Below are 21,825 nucleotides of genomic sequence, written 5' to 3' on the forward strand. Positions count from 1 at the left end.
GGATACCACAAGAGGGAGGGCCTTAAAACATGCCCCACCTTGGGTGCCCAGACCTAGCAAACGCGCAAGGGACAGGGGAACAGGGAAACAAACTGACATCATTTGTCTTAGCAGGAGACAGGTACACAACGGTGTGGGTTGTCGGGCATTGGTTTATTCGGAGGACCCAATAATGGTGGAGCTATGGGTAGTAGGACCTGACTTCCCGGGCTAGACAGGACAGGTATCAAATGGATATGTTGCCTGGAATGTGTTGGGACCAGCTGGGGACTGTATTGGAGAAGCTGCACAAAGAATGGCCAGCTGAGTGCACAATCACCTGGAGTTCTGCGTGGGGTCTGTGTGAGAAAGTGCCATCTTTCTTGTATTGGCATGCCCCCACTTTTTGCTGAACTGCTGATGTGCTTTGACTGAGTGTGCCCTGAGCTCCTGCCAACCAGGTGTCCAGGGCCTGTGCTCCTTCCCTAAAACTGTGTTGAAACTAAAACCCAATTGGCATCTCTGGCCACCTGTCAGCCCCTAGTAGATGGTACTCTAGGTAACCAGGGCATGGTGACCAGAGAAGACCCCTAAGGGCTGCAGCACTTATTGTGCCACCCTTAGGGGCCCTGTACCATAACACCCACACACTGCCTTTGCAGGCTGAGTGTCTAAGTACAGTACTAAAAAAGGAGTTGACACACATCTCTGTGTGCCATGCCCACAAGACCCACTGCCCTGGCATACCTCAGTCACCCCTCTAGCTGGGCACCCTATGCAAGTGGTGTGGGCACAGGTGCACGAGCCCTGTGCCCCTACAGTACTCAGGGCCATTCCTGGGCATTGTAAGTGCAGTGATGCCATTAAGAGTATATGGTGCTCGGAGGTCGTCATTATGAACTCCACAGCACCATAATGGCTACACTGAAGACTGACAAGTTCGATATCAAACTTCTCAGCACATTAAACTTCCCTGATGCCAGTGTGGGATTTACTGTAAAATGCACCAGAGGGTATCTCAGAGATGCCCCTGAAAACCTAACCTACAATCCACGTCTGGGCTGAGTGGCTGCCTAGGCTGCCACACAGCAGACATGTTTCTGGACCCCTGGGTGGAGAGCCCCTGCTCTCCTGGGCCTGCAACAATGCACATGCTGGCGAGGTGCTAGGTCTCCTCCCCCAGGATGGGCAGAGGGAACCTTCAATGGCCTGCCGACTTTGTGAGCTTCACCAGACCACTTGCTGTACTCAGCAAACGGTCCCCAACAGTTCTGACCCCCACTCTGGCAAGAAGACTGGCGGGAAACCCTACATCAGGAAAGGGGGTGTGCCAGCCTGTGCCAACCCCACTCCTCAGGTGGGAGAGGCGAGGTGAAGCACGACCCCGGGCTCCGGCCATCTTGAAGATGGGGAGCCCTGCCCAATCACAGCTAGGCCCCTGCCCCCCTCCCACAGGAGAGGAGCAGACTTGGAGGTGTACCCACCCCAGGACAGGGACCTATTGGTCCCAGCCCTTGCCCTACCTGCAACGCCCCGAAATTCAGTATTTAGGGGCACCCTGAACCTTCCTTCCTGAGATCCCGATAAGAAAACAAGAAAGAAGATCAAGAAGAAGAAGACCCGCTGTGCAGCTGCTAACAACAGGACAACACCACCTGACTTGGCCCCAGCCCTACCGGCCTGTCGACCCTGGAACCTGCCCCTGCTAAATCACGGCGATTCCTGCGGACAGCCACCTTGGAAAACTCAGAGGACCTGCCTGCCTTGACCCTTTCAAAGACTGGGACTCCCCTGAGCAGAGGCTCTGCTCCAACAGCAATACCCCTCGTGCCAGCCAGGAACCGCGAACCCAACCCACTCTGCATCCGCCGAGCCCGGCCCGTGCCCGAGTGATCCAAGACACAGAGGACGTCCCCCAGCGACTGGGACCCGAAGTCCAGTGCCCAAAGACCCTCCTCGATGACCCAGACGGCGCCTGCAGCCTCAGAACCAGGGACCCCCCAACCGCGACCAGCCGAGGGTAAGAATCCCGACACCCAAATACACCCCTGCACCCGGCGCCCCACGTTCTCCTGTGCCCTCCTCTGGGGTACTCACCTCTTCTCCAAGAACCCAACTTACATCTCAAATTGGTGGTCGCACCTGAAGAATCTCCGTCCCCGAGCCTGCAGCCTTTGTTCACTTTGTAACTTTCCCATTGGATAACATTGAGCGCCCGGCGGCTCAGAAGCACCCTGCACCCAGCCGCCCAAGTGCCGCTGGAAGTGCAACTACTACCCTACTCTACTTCCCTACTAGCCCTGAGTAAGTGACCAGGAGCCCAGCTCCCACTGGCCTGTCTGCTTGAAGCCACCAACCAAAGGCCCCCTACCCTCCATTGGATTGCATTGGGCCTACTCTCTCTGCACCCAGCTGCACCTGTGCCGCTGAGGGTGTAACAACTGTACCTTTCCGACCCTGGGAGACCCCTGAGTCTATGCCCAGGACCTTTACCTCACCAGTCGAGTACACACCTGAAAGCTGATAACTCACTTTCCTTCCATAGGCTAACATTGACTGGTTTTCTCTGAGATTTCTTCTAAGTGTGGATAGTTGAAACTTTAAAATATTCCTCTAAAATCAGCTGAATAAAGATTTCCGCAATACTCACCTGGGATCAGGAGAGAAGCCAGTGCTGTATTTTCTAGTTCAGTACTGAACAGCAAAATTAATCTTAACTGTACTTACCAGTTACCTGTTTTTTCTTCCATAGGAAACCATTGATTGTTTGTCTCTTAAATTTCTTCTGTGTCGATTTTTGCAAATCACAAATATTCTTTAAAAATCGTACCAACTACTGAAACGCAAATACTTACCTATCTTAGGTAGAGATCCCAGTGCTGAACCTAGGAGTCCAGTACTGGATTACAAAAGTAACGAGAACCTACTTTACCTGTGACTTAAATGTCCTTCCATAGGATAACATTACTAGTTTTTCTCTGAAAAGTTTCTGTCAACTTTAAAAATACATTTATATTCTTTACAAATTATAACTGTAACCAAAACGCTTTTACTTAACTGTTTACAGCTTAGGTCCCGGGACTGAATCCAGGATCCAGTCCTGTGGTTAGAAAAGTAATCCTGAAAGTAATGAACTGCATTTATGTAGAAAAACTCATTGAGCTCAATATTAAATTGTGTTTAGAATTGTGTTGCCTATTGCAACCCCAGTAACTATTGTATTTACCAAGTCTATTGCCATTCTGCAAAGTAATTACCTATAGTCACTCATATTGAGAAAAGTATATTTTGATACCTGTTGGTTCTAAAATAAAACAACTATATCTATTGGCCTAGAGTTCAGTTCTTGAGTGTGTGAAACCTTTTGCTGACTGAGTGTGTACAACAAATGCTTTACACTGTCCTCTGGTACTGCCTTATTGCTTGACCAAGCTGCCACTTTAGAGAGTAAGGCCAGATCTGACTTTAACCTCTGTTATACCTCTGGGGATTGGGGACTCTATACACACTGTACCTGACTGTGGTCGAGTATATATAGAGCCACTTTCTTATAGTCAGCTAAGAAGCTGGCGCGCGGATGGCCCAATTATATGAAGCTCACTGAGACTAAATGGAAAATCAGTGCATGCCTATTGAGGCTGCACTTTTGAAGAAACCTGTTGTTGAGTTACCAATAGCAGGGAACTTGTGCAGTTCCACCTAGTGGCAGCTTTGCTACCACATGGTGAGTAGTCGACCGTTAATGAAAGGTGACATACAATGGTCACGAAGTAAAACAAAGGACTGCTCCAATTGGTAAACATCGTGTTGCGGAATGACGCATATTGAGATGTACAACAAATCGTCACAATAGTAGTAGATAGAAGACTAGAAAGCCCAGTGTATGGGTTTTGATGAAGCGAGTTTTTGAAATAAATGTGTTTTGACTCGCTAAGTTATACTTCCATAATGAATTAATAATATTAATGAGTTTATGCATGGTTTGTATTAATTCAACCTAGTTTAATATGCATTTACACGAACATATGGGAATTAACATTATGTGCTCTTTGTTGCATTTGTAAGTACGTTGAAATAATAAACTAACTTTGTCTATTTGTTTTGTCAACATTAATTGCGGCTGTTCAAATAATGGCATGTGCTTATTTTAAATGTGCTTTCGTCTATGTCGTGTCTTTTTATGTGGCAAAGGCTCGTGGAGAATCCTGAGGCCCATGTGAAAAAGGTTTCTATAACTGCTGCTTAATCGTGCTTAAAGCTAGGTAACATAAACTAATGGGTTAACATTAGTGAAGGGGGTGGGTAACAGAACGACTTTCATTACTCAAATTAATTAATGTTTTGTATTTATTTGCATACTAGTTCTTCGGAAAAGAGGCCTGAGGCCTAGCTTTAAAATGGATGTTTGGAATCCTGTCATGATGAGCCGAGCACAGCAAAAGAATGAAAAAAGTTTGTCACATTCATAATCATCAGTAAACAAAATATGAGGAACTGTGCAGGATGTGCTCCGTGTTGTATAATTTTCCAAGGACAGGATGCGGCAGAAAAGCCAAGCTGAGGAAGCAGCGAGCTGTTATTTAATAAGTTGTTGCAAAAAGACCTCGGAAGCTAATGTCACTTGTAGACAATAGACAAAGACGTTATAGAAAGGCACGATTTTGGAATGAAGAAGTAATGATCTCATGTCAACTAACAGCTGTCAGCCAATCAAATCGCTGGATGTCTTTAAAAAAGTATTCTTTTAGTTAGTTTTAGATAGAGAAAAGGTATAAAACTTGGCCCCTTGGGAGGAGCTTTGCTGGCTCGTTCCTGAATCCTGAAGGGCGTGAGATGCTGACGGACTTTTGACTCACGTAAGAAAATTAACTTATGCCTTTCCTTTTAGGTTCTAATAAGTTCAGACATGGAAATAGGGTTTAGGGAATGAGATTCTTTCTGCTTAAATACTTTTCATGCTGATTTCGTTTTGAACTGACAGTCTAATGTGCCTTTACTTAATAAAATGATGCTTATTAAATGCTAATAAAAGTTTAATTAATTAAAGATGCTCTTTATTTGATAATAAAGTTAATAAAATAGATTTTGAAATGACAAGCTGGTCTTGATTATTTTAAGTCTAGTTACCATCAGTTAATCCATTGCCTAGGTGACTTAATTAAATGTTTCCATTTAAATAATATGATAATGATAAACTGCAGTTGTATATAAATGTAAATAGTTTTGTGAATAGTTCTGATTAATTAGGTCACATGATTCAGTTGGCCAATTCTTGTCTCAGTCATTTATGGGCCTTGTGAAGAGTTTATATTTAATGGTGAGTATCATTATGTAGGGTAGTGCTTTTGAGACAGAATTTCTTTAGGCCCGCTGGATCAATTGTCTGGTAGCAGAGTTACGGTTACTATGGTAACTGACATGCTTCATGTAGATACATAGGATACATGTGATACATGTTTAACACGTTAAGTTAGTCCAGTTGTTATATGTAGTCGAAAGGTTTTTTCCAGCAGTGTGAAAATACCTGGTTAAGTTGCCGGCAGAGTAGTGTGACAGGTGAAGTTACACAGTTCATTTGTTCTGTTTCAAATTAGTGATATTGACATATCACTAGTGTTGTTGACGTACAGCACCAGTTTAGGGATTTTTAGGTATGACAGGTTAAATGTATAGTGAGGATTGCCTATGAAATCGTAACTTTGAGTATAGGGACTAGGAGCCCCGTTTTAAAACTCGCTGTAAAAAGAGTAATAGGATTTTTACAAGCTTGAGTGAAGGGTAAGGAAGCGCGGTCTATTCTTACTGGTGTTTGAGGATTTCTATTGGTAGGTTAAAGTCCTGTCAAAGATTTCATGTATACATGGTCAGGTTTTCCGTTTGAATGTGTAAAAATGATTTTGTGAAAATAGCGTCGTCTATTTCATGAGAGTGAGAACTCGAATGATTCATAAAAACTATCACTTTGTTTAGCAAAACAGACAAATGGTTGGTTTTTCTGTAGTTACTAACTGAATTTCATTGAAAAGAATTGTTTTAAAATGGCGCTGTGAAAATATTTTGTTAAGGAGGGGTGAGTTTGTGGAGCGGAGACAGCGAAGCTGCAGCGGCAGTATACGTCACAGGGTCGCGCTGCGATTGGTTGACATACGTCACAGCAAGCGCACTGATTGCTTCACGTGACCGAAACGAGCTGTTAGCTGATTGGTCCTGTCTGAAAACAGTACTTCCATTGGTTGAGCAAGGTAGTGACGTGGCTTAACCTGATTGGCTTATTGGTGAGTTTCGCACACGGATTGGCTAGAGTAGCGGAACAACAAAGAAATACTTACAATTTTTTCTAAATTAAACAGAATAGGTTTAAATCATGAGTTATTGGTACGGAAAGGAGGAAAAGAAGCCTTCATGGTTTCAGAAATTTAAAAATGTATTCAGCCCTGATAAAAAAATTGAAACGCGTGGCGGAAAATTACTTCATAAGTACAAAACACCGCAGCATATATGGAAGGTGAATATGGTTATCATACTGTCCTTTGATTTGAAAATTGGATGCAACATACCAAAGATGATCGTGTATCAGCATGGCCGGAAGATGGATCATTTAATGTTAAAGTTTTGAAAAACCTGAGAGAAAAAATGATGGCTCTTATGACAAAGCCTAGACCTACTCAATTTGAAGCTTTAGTTGAATGGGAGGTTGAAATGATGGAACTTGAATGAGAAAACAGAGGAATATCAAGAGGCCCAAAATTAGACATAAATAGGGAAACTCATCAAGATAGAGTGCGTCGTTGGAGAAAAGCAGACATCTATGATGGTTTGTACCCAGTAAGGGAGATGGTTGTTGAAACATCAGGTCAAAAGAATACCCGAAAGAGAGGTCATCTTGATGAAGAATTAGATGATGCGGTTTTAGAAGAAATTTTTATTAATCCACCACCCTATCAGCCAAGTTGTTCACAGTCTACCCCGAGAGTTTCTTCAGGAACCTCTCCTAGTGCACCTCCTAGAGAAGCTGACGAAAATTCACCTAGATTTTTAAGATTACCTGAAAGAGTAAGGTCAAGAAGTAAATCTAATACTCTAAGAGAAAACAGAAAATATCCAGAGATTCCAGAATAGAGAAATGAATTTCCGAGAAATGAAAAGAGAGCAGAGGGACCTGAAAATGTAAAAAATATTTCAGAATATTTAAGAGCAAAAGAGGAATTAATACAGCAATTAACAAAAGGGATGGAAGCAGTAACAGTACCAGTAACAATTGGTCCTGTTGTACCAGTTTTTGAACAAGGAGAAAATAGACACTCAGCTCTGACTGTTCCATTAAATGCGGAAATTTAGAAAGTAGCTGAAAATTTTTATTCAGAATTATCAGAAATCCATAGAGAAAAAACAATGCCAAATTTAACTTTTAATCAAAGTTTGTCAAATGGTCAGATACCATCAGTTGCAGGATCTGATTCGGGATCTTTATAAAAGAGCATGAACAAAACAGATTTAACACAGACTCCATTAATCCCACAAGTTCCTGAATCTAAACAACTTGATGTTGCAAAGTTGAAAGCAGATTTAGAAGAATTAATTATTGGCACAATTGGAACTGACTGTTTAAAGCAATATCAGAATGATGAATTGTTATTTATCTGTAAGAGTATACAATGGAAAACGAAAAACAAATATGATCAATTTGAAGAAGTGACTGCTGAATTAGACATAGATTTGAGTAGGCAGAAACAATTGCAAAAACATTACAGAGTGGAGTTTTCTGAAAAAGACATTAAAAACCTAAATACCACAGGCAGGATAACCCATGTAAAATAATTAATTGTGTTCCTAAAAAGATTAGGTGAATTAAATAAATGGAGAGTGAAATGGACAAAGAAAAGAGAAGAAGAAAAAAGAGAAAGAGGGGAAGTCGTAAATGAGTTTCCTATGAGGGAAATAGCTGGCGGAGGTTATGTTCATGTTCCATGGACAAGGCAGGACATTTTACTCTTTACAAATGATTTTCCTCGGCTGAGAGAAAAGCCAGTAGAATGGTATCGAGAGGTAGACAGATTCATTAAAGTTTCAAAAGGTCTGTGGATTGATCTTGATGGATTCTTTGACATTGTTGTCCCAGCAGATCTTTGGACAGAATGTAAAATTTCTGTAGGTTGGCCCAGAGAAGAACCAGCTTGAAATAAAATAACAGGTGTTCCTTCATCTGACGTCATGGATTTCTATGACAAGGTAATTGTGTGGCTGAAAAACAAGATTCCTCCAAAAGAAGTAGATTGGGTTTAAATTGACAGAACAAATCAGGAACCAAAAGAATCAGTACATTCATTTTATGAAAGATTACTGCTGGTATTTAAACAATACAGTGGTTACGAAAAATTAAGTGAAAAGGATATGAGCCATTTCGTATACAGATTTGTTTATGGCTTGAGACCTGAAATTGGAGAGATGATTAGAAACGGAATTGTCGGTTGGCAATCACTTACAGTTGATGACATTCTGAGAAAAGCAAAATACTGCAGTGATGAGATAGATGCAAAGCAGAAAAAGCTTAAGGAAAAAGCAATGTGGGCACAAGTGAAGGTAGCTGAACAGCAAACAGCAACCTTAGAAACTAAAAATGTTCAGCAGAATCAAGGCAAATTTAAGGGGAACTTTAGCAAACCAAAATTTTATGTAAATATTGAAGAGCTTAAGCAGAAGCTCCCATGTTTTAATTGAAGTGAGATTGCACACTGGAAGCGTGAGTGTAAGAATCCGCCCAGAAATTTTAAAAATTCATCATTAAATCCACAGATGCAGAATGAGATAAATCAGCAGCAACAGCTACAGCGACAGTTAAATGAAATAAGTCAGCAGCAACAGCTACAGCGACAGTTAGTGAATCAGCAGAGCCAATTGAATCAGCAGAGCCAAATTCCACAACCGCAAGTTCCAAATTGTGTGAATGCGCAAAGGTTCAGTCCTGAGACGGTTTAGGTTTAGGTTTAGGTTTGTTTATTGTACAGTTAATAAACACTCACAATTTTAAAACGTACAAATATTAAAAGTCAGTAACTTCTTTAAAACCGATAAGGAGCAGTAGCTCATGTATTTAAGAGTGTAAAAGTCTCAGATTGGGTTGCATAAGAATCAATGGGGTTTACGTGGCCTTGATGCTTCCAAATTTCGAGAACGATAATAGCCAGGGGTGTTTACTTTGTTATTGTTTAGCTAATGCCTGAGTAAACCCTCTGGATTTTTCATTTAGTCTTGTGGCCACTATATCAAAGTATTTTGTAGTTCTGCAGTTTAGCTGAGTTTCTTCGGGATTAAAACAGAGCATCATGGCCTGCCTGCAGCTCGTTATGCCCTTCTGGTTCCATAGAGCCCGAAACAGAGAGCGCCTTATGTCCCGGAGTTTTGTGCAGATGCAGATAATGTGTATAAGGTCCTCTTTCCAATAAAGACAGAGGCGGCATTGATTTGCAGGGTTTTCCCTTATCCATGGTGCCAGGTGCGGAGCTATAGGAATTTTGCCCATGCGCATGTTAAGGAACTTGTTTTTGTCTTCTGTGTGAGGCCCGTCGTTAAGTACTCTTGTGGTTTTAGAGCGCTGTAACCTTTCAACACGACCCATCCGTGCGCTCTCTTGGCTAGGGTGGCTTTATCCTCAATTGATGATACCATCTTGGTGACTTTCGACACCACTTTTTTGAAGGTGCCAGAGTCAGTTGCCGACTCCCATAGGTCTGCTAGTCCTAAGATCTTAAGTGATTCCATTAAATAGGTCCTTGCAGGTGAGTTATCTCTGATGGTTAGTTCGGTCCAGAGGTGGGGGTTGAGGGATCCGTGGTCGGCCTCTCTGATTTTCCGCCAGCTTTTTAAATATGCGTCTCTTCTCTCCACCGCTTGTTTCTGCAGGCCGAATTCGAGGCGGATTTGTGCGGGTGATGAGTTTGTGGGGAGATGAAATATTGCCCTGTATGCTCTGCTGATGGTTTTGTCTAATGTTGTTGCATCTTTGCCTCGCATGGACCCGCTGCCGTAGGTAAGCATGGGCTGGAAGCGAGCTCTTAATACCTGTAGAAGAGGTGACCGGTCGGGGAGTGCTTTCTGCAGAGGCTTTATCGATAGGTGGAATGTCGTGCCCTTTCGACGTATGGCCTCTAGTTGTTGTTTGAAGGAGCCATTGCCATCTATTATGACGCCTAGATATTTGTAAGAGGCTACCTGGTCTAGCCTCTGTCCGTCTAGGAACCATGCAGGTTTCCGTTTTTTATGGTAGTTTATTGTCATTACTTTTGTTTTATTTAAGTTAATTGTTAATGAATTAGTTTTTGAAAATGCATTGGTTTTGTCAAAAAGGGGTTGGAGACCGACGGGGGACTGGCTGATGAGGACTAGGTTGTCTGCATAGAGGAGTTTTGAGAGCGTGATGTTGCCTAGTCTTGGGGCATGAGATTTAACTGACCCCGGTTCACCAGGGAGGTATGCGAGAAAGAGATTGAACAACATGGGGGCTAGGACGCAGCCCTGTTTCAGACCTTTACTGGTCTTGATTTGTCTCGAGAGATGCGTGCCAGGTCCCAGTTTAATCCTGACCCAGGTGTCGGTGTGTAGCATTACCAGCTGCTGTAAGAGTCGGCCTGGAATTCCCCATCTGTCCAACTTCCGCCAGAGTTTGTGCCGATCTACGTGGTCGAACGCTGTAGTCAATGAAGCACATAAAGAGTGAACTCTTGGAAGCTTTTGCTGCGTCGGACAAAAGGGTTAGTGCCATGATATTTGTTGAGGTGCCCTGGCTGCTGCGGAATCCGGTTTGGGTTGCTGGGTTATGTTATTTACTGTTGCCCAAGATGTTAATTCCTCCAAGATGAGGCCCACGTAATATTTTGCCTCTGTATCGATTAAGGCTATAAGGCGGTAACTACTTGGGTCGTTCCTGGCACCCTTTTTGTAAATCGGGCTTATTATCGAGCCTCTCCAGGATGTTGGTGTATTTACTGTTTCCCTTATTGCGTGGAATACTGGTGTCAGGATGTTGCTCCAGAAGGCAGGGTCTTGCTTATATAGTATCGGCGGGATCCCGTTGGGACCAGGGGCCCCCTCAAGTTTGCCCTTTAGGATTAGTTTTCTTAGCCTATCTGGTGTGTCCAGGAATGAATTTTCTTCTCGAAATACGGTTGGGTCGAATGTTGGTAATAGACATTTAGCCTCAGTTGAGGTTTGGTCCTGGGTTGGTTTCCACCTGCGGGCTTGGTTCTCTTTGTGGTTAAGCGTGCCGAAATTGTCGGAGCTCTGGCACGCTCCATCTGACCCTGTCCCCCTGTTGACTCGACCGTTGCTGGGTCAGCTGTATTGAAGTGAGCTGATAGATAGGTAGCCCAGTCAGATTCGGATATGTTGGAATGGATGCCTTTGTGACCTGGTTGTTGGAGGCTGTGAATGATCTTCCAAAAGCCGGAGCTGTTCTTCTGTTTGGAGATGTGAAGGATTTTTATCCAGAGATCCTCGTTCAGTTGCCTTTTTCTTTCCCAGGCCTTCTTTTTTAGCAGTGCTTTTAACATGCTGAGATTCTTTTGGGTGTCCTCGATGATTGGGTATTTTCGAAGTTGTTTAAGAGTCCTTTTTATTTCTCGCTTTATATTTTTTGTCTCTGCAGTTGTTATCTTGCCATGTGTGATCCTGGTGGTGTTGTTGCCTTTTTGAATATTTTTATCTCTGTTGCGTGTTTGGCTCCTAATTCCGTTACAAAATCTACCCAGGCGTCAAGTGGGTTATTGTTTGAGCTGGATGCCTGGTGTATAATTATTTTAGCACTATTTGAAAGTTTCTCGGGCTCGGTGGGCTTGCATCTTATTCTTCTGTAGTTGGTAGTGTGTTCTGTGGCGATGTATCTTCTTACGACTGCTTCGTTCACGCAGGTAAGTCCAAGATTGGTTTCTAGCGGCAGATGGTCACTTTGGGTGCTTTCTCCTATCTTGAACGAGCTTATTTTCTCGTACAGTGGAAGTGACACAAGCATGAAGTCAAGGTGTGAAGAAGTGCTTGATGAGAAATGTGTTGGTACTGGAGGGATGTCCTCTATGAGTCGCCCGTTGAGCACTCTTAGGTTTAGTTGCTCAAGTTCTTTTACTAACTGGGTTGAGGTTTTGGTGTGTTTGTTTCGGGAAGGGATAGATTGGCTTGGGATTTTCCAGATGGTATCCATTTCCTTTGTCATTTCGTCCGTGGTTTTATCTCCAAAGGGGTTGAGGTTGAAATCTCCTGCCACAAGTATGTTCTCCATATCCCCATCGACCATGAGCCTTGTCAATTCTTTGACAAGTTCCCTTGACCCAGATTTCTTGTGCTTCGGATGAATATATGTGTTTATGACATGCAGCTTTTGAATGACCTGTTTGTTTTTGACTGTTAAATGATATGGACTGTATTTCATTTGGTTGGGTGATGTTTACTCTTTTTACTTCCGTTGTGCCAATGGTTGATATTGAGGTAAGTATTGCCTGTCCGCCTGAGCTTCGGCCATATTGAGAACCTCTGGTTGCTGGATGAGTCAAAGTTGTGTAGCCTTGTAAAGGAATATCGTTTGATTCCCAAGTTTCCTGGAGGAGGATGAGGTCAAAACAATTTAAGTAGTTTAATGTGTCTGGGCCCTCCAGTTTGTCTGAAAGGCCGTTAATGTTCCAGCTACATATTTTCATTTTAGTGAGGGGGGTCGTGGGGTCGGGTATTAAGACTGGCGTTTTTTGTCAGTTGGAATCACCTCCAGGTATGGTGCGTGTAATTGTTAGACTACTTGATGGTAGTTGCTGTGAGATGGGGTTATGAGAAAACGATGAGTATTTGTCTAACCCTGGGGAGAAGCTAAGTGCTCCTTTCAGTATTGATTTAGCCAGTTGGGGGCGTTCTTGTTTCCTTTCTTCAAGGAGCAGAGTAGGATAAGCTGGCCTTTTTCCTACTTCGAGCTTGATTCCCCACTGTGAGAATCTAGGAGATTTGTTCATGATTAAATTTGCTACCTCCCTTGTTGACCATGTGGTCTTTGTTGTTTCGTTTCCTTGTGGGTGGGGGGCTGGTTGAAATTCAAGTGTTAGCAGATCGGAAGTTTTTATGTTTTATAATTTATCTATTGAATTGATTAACTTTAAAATGTTGCCCCTGTTTAAAGTGTCCACTCTTCCTCTGGAAATAAATTCGGGAATGAATAAGATTATGTCCGAGTCCTTTTCCCTGAGGGGCGGTGTTTGCTGGTGCGTTTGTTGCTCGGTATGGGTTTTCCCGTGTGGCTGGTGGATATGCGAAGTTGTTGTTCCGCAGTTGGAAATCGCCTCCTCCGATTTCTCCTTCGTCTGGCTGTTTTCTGTGTTGACGGCACTTGTTGATCGGCAATTCTTTGTTGTTTCACTAGTAGTGGTCTCAGTTTTATCGCAGGTGCATTTTTTTGAGAGATTTTGTGATGTAACTTCAGTTTGGATTGATTTGGGCTCCTCTCGGGCCTGCTTACTGGCTTCCGAGATTGGTTGCATTGTTGCTGCTTGACAGGCCCGTTACCCTTTTTGTTCCAGTTCTGGTGGGTTTCTGTTTGCCGGATTGTATGGTTGACCGGTGGGGTTCTGCTCTAAATAGAGGCTGGGGGCCTCTTTTGAGAGTGTAAAGGTTCCTGTTCCTGCTGCTGTTAGCGTCTTTGTTTGCGATGAGTTTGTAGGTGATAGTGGGAGATTTGTGAGTTCCCTTTGATGCTTACTATCGCCTGGCAGCTCCTTGTCCCTAGGTGTGATAAGATGACTGTACTCTTCTCTGCTGTCCGCTTCTGCTATTTTCTTATTCCGGCCCTTTCTTTTTTGCTTTCGTCAGGCCCGGGCATTAGGTGGACTCTCCAGTGGCTCGATTTGTCCTCTTGTGAGGATGTTCCGAGGGGATTCTTCAGGTAAGATTGTGATGGTTGGGGGCTGGCACCACTGCATGCTTGTTTTTAGTGGGTCTTTGCTGTTTCCTGATGCCCTTTTATTTGGAAACTGGCACCACTGCGTGATTGTTTTTTGTGGGTCTTTGCTGTTTCCTGATGCCCCTTTGATGTGAGGGGTATCGGACCTGGCCTCTGTTAATAGAAGTTTTGTTGTGGTTGATTCTGTATCGGTCTTATCGTGCCTGTCGCTTGTTGGGGGAGGCTTTGTGATGTTTGTTTTTATGTCCTCCAAGAGGTTTCCCAACATCATGGGTAGAGATGATAGTTTGTCGATGATTGGCGAGCAGATGCAGTTGGTTCTTTCAATTTGAATTAGTTTAGCTGACTCCTGTCCTCTTTTTATGAGGCTGTTAAGGTCAGCAAGTTTTCTGTCAATCCCCATAGTGGCCTCTGCTAGCCTTTGTAGGACTGTCAGTTGTAGGTCAAGCTTATCTGATTGATACTAAAGTGCCGTTGATGATAGCAGTATTGTGTTTTGTAGGGTTACCCAAAAGGAGTTAACGGGATCTCTGGTCCCCTCTGTGGGCAAATGGGAGCTTCACTGTTGCCGTTAGTAGGTTCGGTAACGTTATATGCTGCCACTAGTTCGCTCCATTCTTGGGATACCAGGAAGGTCATGTCCCTGTCAGGGGAACTTTGGTCCCCTCTTGCAATGTTTGGTGAGGAATTTGCAGGGTCAGGTTTTGATTCCGGTGTGTCAGGAGCCTCAGTGTGGCCTTGAGTTTTTTGTTCTAAATTTGGGTGGGCGTTGAGTGCTTAGAAAGATGCTGTTTCTTGATTTATTATTGCTTCTGCCACCCCTTGCTGAGTGTAGAAGGAGGGGTTAAATGGAGATAGATGGTGATGTTTTTTGATGCTGTGAGGCCCCGAGGACCCTTCCAGCTCTGGGGCGTGTTTTCTTGGTGTGTCCTCCTTTGGTGTAGGACTTGTTTGGTTTGTTTCCTCGATGCGTCCATTGATGCATCCCTCGATGGGTTCCTCTGGTAAGGGGGCTTGGCTGGTGGTGCCTTCTGGTGGCTCTTGCCTTCTGGTTTCTTTTGCACGGTGGTCCTCTACGCCTGCTTCGCCTCCGGCGTCGTCCGTTCTCTCCCTTGGGGTCGGTGCCTTGTGTATTTCTGCTGCTATGTAGCTTTTGGTTTGTGGCAAAGCGTTGTTTGCGCTAGCATGTTGTAGTGATGATTGGAGGCCTGTGATGGAGTCGTTTGAGGAAAAGATGACATTTCCTGGGTTTTTTAAAAAGGCAAATTTTGTGTAAATTTTCGGCTATAAGTTGTGTTTTGTTTCCGTTTGCTGTTCCGCTACATTAATTAGTTGGTGAGTATTTTTCCTTTTGTTACTTCTGGGTTGTTCTGGAAGAAGGGTTAGGCTGTGATTAATGTCCTTATGGGATTGCGGACCGCCGGTTTGCAGACCGTGGGTTGTGCTGATATTGATTTCGTTGAGGCTGCTTTCCGGCAGGGTAGTGTCGCTAATTGTTTTGTCTTTTTCTTTGGTGTTATTAGGTGTTTGCTTATTTTTTTCCGGTGACGCTGAACTCGTGGTTGTGTTATTTCTTTTTCATTTAGCTGGTTGCTTTGTTGGAAGTCTTCTTTCTCTTCCCGACCTCATAGTGATCCGATGAGTCCCTTTCAGGGGCTCTTGAAGTCTCACAGTCACACTGTGCCTCCGTGTCTATGTCTCTCACCGTGACAGTGCTGCTACTGCTGTGGACTGCTGTTTAGATGCTCATTAGTGCTGCAGTGGTTTATGGTGGTTTGCAGCGACTCAGGTTCTCCCTGCTTGCCGCTCCGCAGCTGCTCACGGACAGTGACTCGGGCAGTGACTCGCTTGCTATAAGCGGGCTGTGAGCAGTAGGCTGTAGTCTTTCACACTCTCCTACAGCCACCACGCTGCTGCGTTTGCTCTGCCTCGGGGAGGGGGGGAGGAGGGAGGGAAGCTACTACCGGGAGCCTGCTGCCGGGAGCCTCAGCCTCCTACCTGCCGTCACCTCGCCCCACTCTCCACACTTCTCTTGCTGACTTCTCTCGCTGACTGATGGATGTCGGTGCAGGCAGCAAACAAATCTCTTCAATGGTTCGCCCACCAGCCGTCAGGGCACCAGTAGGTATCCGTTAATTAATTAATTAATTCTAGCTATATGGGGTGAGTGTGGGTGGAAAGTAAAGGTAAAGGTTGTCTCGTACTCGTACTCGTACTCACACTCACCGCCTTCAATAGTCATCAGGGTCAGATCCGAGTTGTGTGCCAGCAATGCCAAGATCACCAAGATGCTCTCTCAGCCACCCGCATTCACTCGCGGGCGGGGGGAATTGTGTCCTGTGTACCGGGACCGAGAGTGGCTGACTGGAGCAGACTGGAGCAAAAGAAGGCAGGGCGTCCCGATGTGCTGGTGCGAAGCGCCGTAGCCCCGCGTTTGTCCCGCTGTTGTCCGCGATGCCCCTTTGCCCCTTTGCTGGTATACTCGGCAGTCGGAGTAATCGGCTTGGCGCTTGGCGGTTTTCGAAGACCTCAGCGCTCGGACCTCTGCGCTCGATACTGGCTGCCTGATGGCGGCGGCGGCAGCAGCGGCGTACTGCTCGTTGCAGCTCCTGACTGCTCTGACTGCTCCGCAAGCTCCACTGGCTCTCTGCTGCTCTCTGCCAACTTGAAGAACAACTCACTGTGTGATTAGGGGCGGGGCCAGTCCTGAGACGGGATTCTGCGGAGGTGAGCAGGTAAATAGATCGCAAAGAGTGAATGTGTCAAATGTTTCTCAACAATTTTGGTTAAAGGAAAATGAAGGCAGTGACTCAGAGGATTACTCATGACGGTGCCTGAGAGAGGAAGAAGAGTGTGTGCTTGGAGCCACTCTTGAGGTAGATCAGTCAGGTCCATTTGTAAATGGTAAAGTGAATGATGTAGAAATCACTTTTCTTGTGGACACTGGTGCTACCCGTTCTATTGTTAGATCAGTGGAAATTGAAAACCTTCCTCTCTCTGGTGAGTCCATCCAAGTAGTAGGTGTAGCAAATCAGCAGATTAAAACAGATTTGACAGAACCAGTTAAAATACAAATTGGAGATTACAAAGATAAACACAGATTTGTAGTCTGTAACAGCAGTCCTGTTAACTTGTTAGGGAGGGACATTTTGTGCAAGATGAACTGCAAAATATATCGCTCACCGGATGGTATTGAGCTCGAAACTTTAGAAGAAGATGGTCTGTACAAATTAACAATGCTAATGGTTGAGGAAGAAAATAAACTGTTTCCTGCTTTTGATAAAAACAATTTACCTGAAGAGTTGAAGGAGGCAGTTAATCCAAAAATCTGGGATTTATCTGGAGATGAAATGGGTTTAATGAAACATGTGGACCCAGTAAAAATTACTGTAAATCAGGGAATAGATTTTCCAAACATTCCTCAGTACAAAATGAAAGCTGAAACTATTGAGGGTGTCATTCCTGTGATTGAGAAATTCATAAAACAAGGTGTTTTAAAAGAAATCGAGAGCAGCCCATGTAATTCACCGATTATGGGAATCAAAAAGCCAAACTGAACTTACAGAATAGTTCAGGACCTGAGAAAGGTTAATCAAATAGTTGTTCCTTGTTGCCCAGTTGTACCAAACCCAGCGGTAATTCTATATCAGATTCCGCATGATGCAGAATGGTACACGGTCATAGACCTGTGTAATGCCTTCTTTACAGTTCCACTGCATCCAGAGAGCCAACAAATGTTTGCGTTCAGATTCCAAGATCGTATCTTAGCATGGTGTTGTATTCCTCAAGGGTACACTGAGAGTCCATCTATCTTTAATCAGTTGTTAAAGAAATCTTTGGAAGATCTAGATTTGCCTGGAAAATCAACATTGGTTCAGTACATTGATGATCTCCTAATGGCTGCAAAAACACGAGAAAATTGTGTAACAGACACCATTACACTTTTGAATGGATTGGCAGATGAGGGACATAAAGTGTCACCTGCAAAATTACAGTTTTGCAAGCAAGAAGTAACATTTCTTGGTCACAGAATTGCAAAGGGAATCAGACAAGTGACAATTGAGAGAATAAAAATGATTCTAGCAATACAACCTCCAACAACACAGAGACAGGTCAGAATGTTTCTAGGAATGGTAGGTTATTGTCGTCAATGGATTAGTGGATTTTCAGTAATTGCGAAACCACTACAAAGATTGACAAAAGCAGACATAAAAGACCCAATTACTTTGAGAAAAACTGAGTTAGAGGCTTTTGAGCAGCTAAAGAAAAGTCTGTGTGAAGCTCCAGCATTGGGGATGCCAGACTACGACAAAGAATTTGAGCTGTACTGCAGTGAAAGGAAAGGTTGTGCTTTATCAGTTCTGATTCAGAGACATGGAAAACTGAGAAAGCCAATAGCTTACTTTTCAGCTGTTCTTGATCCTGTTGCAATAGCATAACCAGGTTGCTTAAAAGCAGTGGCTGCAACAAGTGTAAGCCTTGAGCAGAGTGAAGGAATCATAATGGGGTTTCCTGTAAAAGTGTATGTACCTCATTCAGTTGAAACTCTCCTTACCAGAAGCAAAACACAACACTTATCGAGTAACAGGTTGACTAAATATGTAAAGGTTATTCTGGGATCAGATAATGTTTCGATTGCAAGATGTGTGAATTTAAACCCTTCCACATTGTTGCCTTATGGTGTTATTACTGAATTAAAAAATTAAACTGATGTTGATCACGAGTGCTTGGATATTTTGGAATACTGTACCAAACCTAGAAAAGACATAAAAGATGTGCCCTTGCCAGAGTCAGACATTGTTTACTTTGTTGATGGCTCTTGCCTAAGAACAGATGAGGGCATTCTGAGAGCAGCATATTCAGTTTGCACAGTTGCAGAAGTAGTTGAAGGTTCAACTCTTGAAGGAATTCGTTCAGCTCAAGTGGCAGAATTAATTGCTTTAATTAGTGCATGTGAAAGAGCAAAAGGAAAAAAGGTTACCATAGTGACTGATAGTCAGTATGGATATGGCGTAGTCCATGACTATGGCCAGCTTTGGTCTCAAAGAGGTTATTTAACTTCTGCGGGAACACCGATCAGGAATGCAAAATTGATCAAAAGATTGATTGATGGCATCCAATTACCAGAGAAAATTGCTGTTGTGAAATGCGCAGCTCATAAAAAGGGCGAAGATTATATTACTAAAGGTAATTCTTTTGCTGATGAAATTGCATGTTACTGTGCAAAAAACTATTTTTCAATTAATCGGAAAAAGACAATGAACATATTCTGAACTCTCTCATGCTAATATCTGTAGTTGAAACATGGCAGGGAGTAAAAGATCTACAAGATGAGGCAGATGATGAGGAGAAAAACACATGGCTGAGAGATGGTTGCAGACAGAGAGAGGAAGATGAGGTTTGGGTTTACATGATGACAGACCAGTAATGCCAAATTGCATGATTGCTGACATGGCGCGGATGTACCATGGTCCAGGACATTTAGGAAGAGACTCTATGATAAGGATGTTTAGACAGACGTGGTATATTCCAAAATTTAGGATTATTGCAGAATCACTTTGCCAAAGATGCTTGATCTGCCAACAGATCAATCCAAACAGAAAAACAGTTGTGAGTATGGGAACCATAGGACAGGAGGGTGGTCCTTTTACCAGGTTGCGAATGGATTTCATTGACATGCCACCCCACAATAAACTAAGATATGTCCTTGTGATTGTCTGTCTGTTTTCACGATAGGTGGAAGCGTTCCCAACTCGTCACAATGACTCAGTTACTGTGGCAAAATTGCTCTTAAGGGAGATCATACCAAGGTATGGATTTCCAGTCACTGTTGAAAGTGATCGTGGCACACACTTTGAAAACAGATGGCTACAATTGATTTGTGAAGCCCTGAACATAAAACAAAAGCTACACTGTGCATACAGACCAGAAGCATCAGGTGTTGTTGAAAAAACTAATGGGACTATTAAAAATAGAATAGCGAAAATGTGCTTAGCTACAGGAATGAAGTGGACAGATGCACTTCCACTTGTTTTAACGTCTTTGAGAAGCACACCAGATAAAAAGACAGGTCTAAGTCCCCATGTCATACTTATGGGGAGAGTAATGAGACAGGCATTTATACCAGTTGGAAAAGTTCTAAGCATTAATGGAAGTGCAATTATGGAATACTGTGAGAACGTATCTGACGTGTTAACTTCTGTATTCCATTAGGTGGGAACTGCAGTTAAATGCAAAGGTTTGAAAAGGTGGGTGCATGCAAGTCACACCATTCGTGTACCACCTCTTGATAATCCTGATGAGGATAGTGACACAACAACTGATTCAGACTCTGAAGAAGAACCTGAAGAAAATCCAGATTCTGAAGATCGACAAGAAGGTCGACATCTGGAAGATTCTGATGCGGATCAGGCACTGAATGAAAAAGATCTAGAGATTGTGATTCTAGATTCAGAAAATGATGAAAATGTTCTAGAAACAGAAATAGAAAAAGAATCTGAGTCAAGAGAGAATCAAGATCAAGAGAGAATCAAGATCAGGAGAGTATTGAAAAGCAGATTGAAAGCTCTGAAAGCAGGAACAAGAATTCTAAAACTGGGAAGTTAGAAGTAATTCCGGAAGAAGAAGAAGACGAATTACCGAGTACCAGCTACAAGGATGATGTTCCTAATGGAGTGAAGCTGCCGAGTAAAGAAGATCCTAGACTTAAATTTGAAATCTCTGAGACAGATTTGGATGAGAGTGATGAAGAGTCTGAAAATAGAAAATTCAGAAAAAGAGCTTGGAAAGCTGAGTGCAACGAAACTGAGCCTAAGAAGAAATTCGTAAGAAAAGGAGATAATTGGCCAAGAGAAAATCTAAAATTCAAATTGGTGAACAAGTCAAAGGAGCAGATTAATGAGATATCAAGTCAAAAGGGTGACTCTGATAAGAAAAGTCAAGCAGGAAAGAAAATTGAAGTGATTAGCAGTAGGGGAAAAAGACCATTAAAGCCAAACCAGAAGTACAAGTCCCCTGAATGGGCTTATATAATAATACCACCAGTAGCGGAAATCAGTAGTAGTAGTCAAGAGGATTTGAAAGAAACCAGTGACATTGATTGGAGTAGTTTTCTTTAGGTTGAGGTTTATTTTTGGCATAAGGCTGAAGAAATTGTTAGGTGATACAAGGTCGAAGAAATTGTGTTAGCTGGAAAAATACTTTGATGTAAGACGCAAGGTCGAAGAAAAGCTGTTAGAGGGTTACTAAAAAAAAATAGAAAAAGTTAAAAAGGGGAGGTTTATATAAGTACTTACTATTTTTACATTTTTTTTAAAATTTGATTTAAGAAAAAACTTTGTAAAAAAAAAAAAGATGCCTAATACTGACAATTCAAGGTGTGCTATTTTTAGAAGATGCTGTAAAATGTCTTCTATTTGTGTGATCCTAATAATTTTGGTTTGGTTAATTTTGGCAGTCATCTATCCTTTTGGCATAGATAAAGAGGATTATAAGGCTAACATGGCAAGCAAATCTGAATCTAAACAAGCTGTTCATGGTGTTGCAGGCAAAACTAATAGAGTTATTGAGCACAAACCAGAGATCCACCAAGATAGATCTGTTGGTAATTTTTCTACTAATTCCTTTCAAGACTCTTGTCAGAATATGTTAAAGTCATGGATGTGAAGGATTGCTATGTCTGTGTGAAGCTTCCTGCTTCAGTTTCAGAAGGGGTCAAACATAACATGCTTCCCCTTACTTATGGCATTACATGCAGTGTTATAGCTAGCTTGTTCTATCAAACAGGTCGTCTGGAGTACTATTACTCAGACTACGACGAAATGTTTGCTAACCTGAAATTTGTAAATAGTTTAAACAAAGTTATACCTGCTAAACAGATGAGGGAATTCTTTTTAGTGACTAATGAACTTACCTATGAA

This window comes from Lissotriton vulgaris, chromosome 2_1 (assembly GCF_964263255.1).
Source record: "Lissotriton vulgaris chromosome 2_1, aLisVul1.2, whole genome shotgun sequence".
In the NCBI taxonomy this organism is placed as follows: Eukaryota; Metazoa; Chordata; class Amphibia; order Caudata; family Salamandridae; genus Lissotriton; species Lissotriton vulgaris.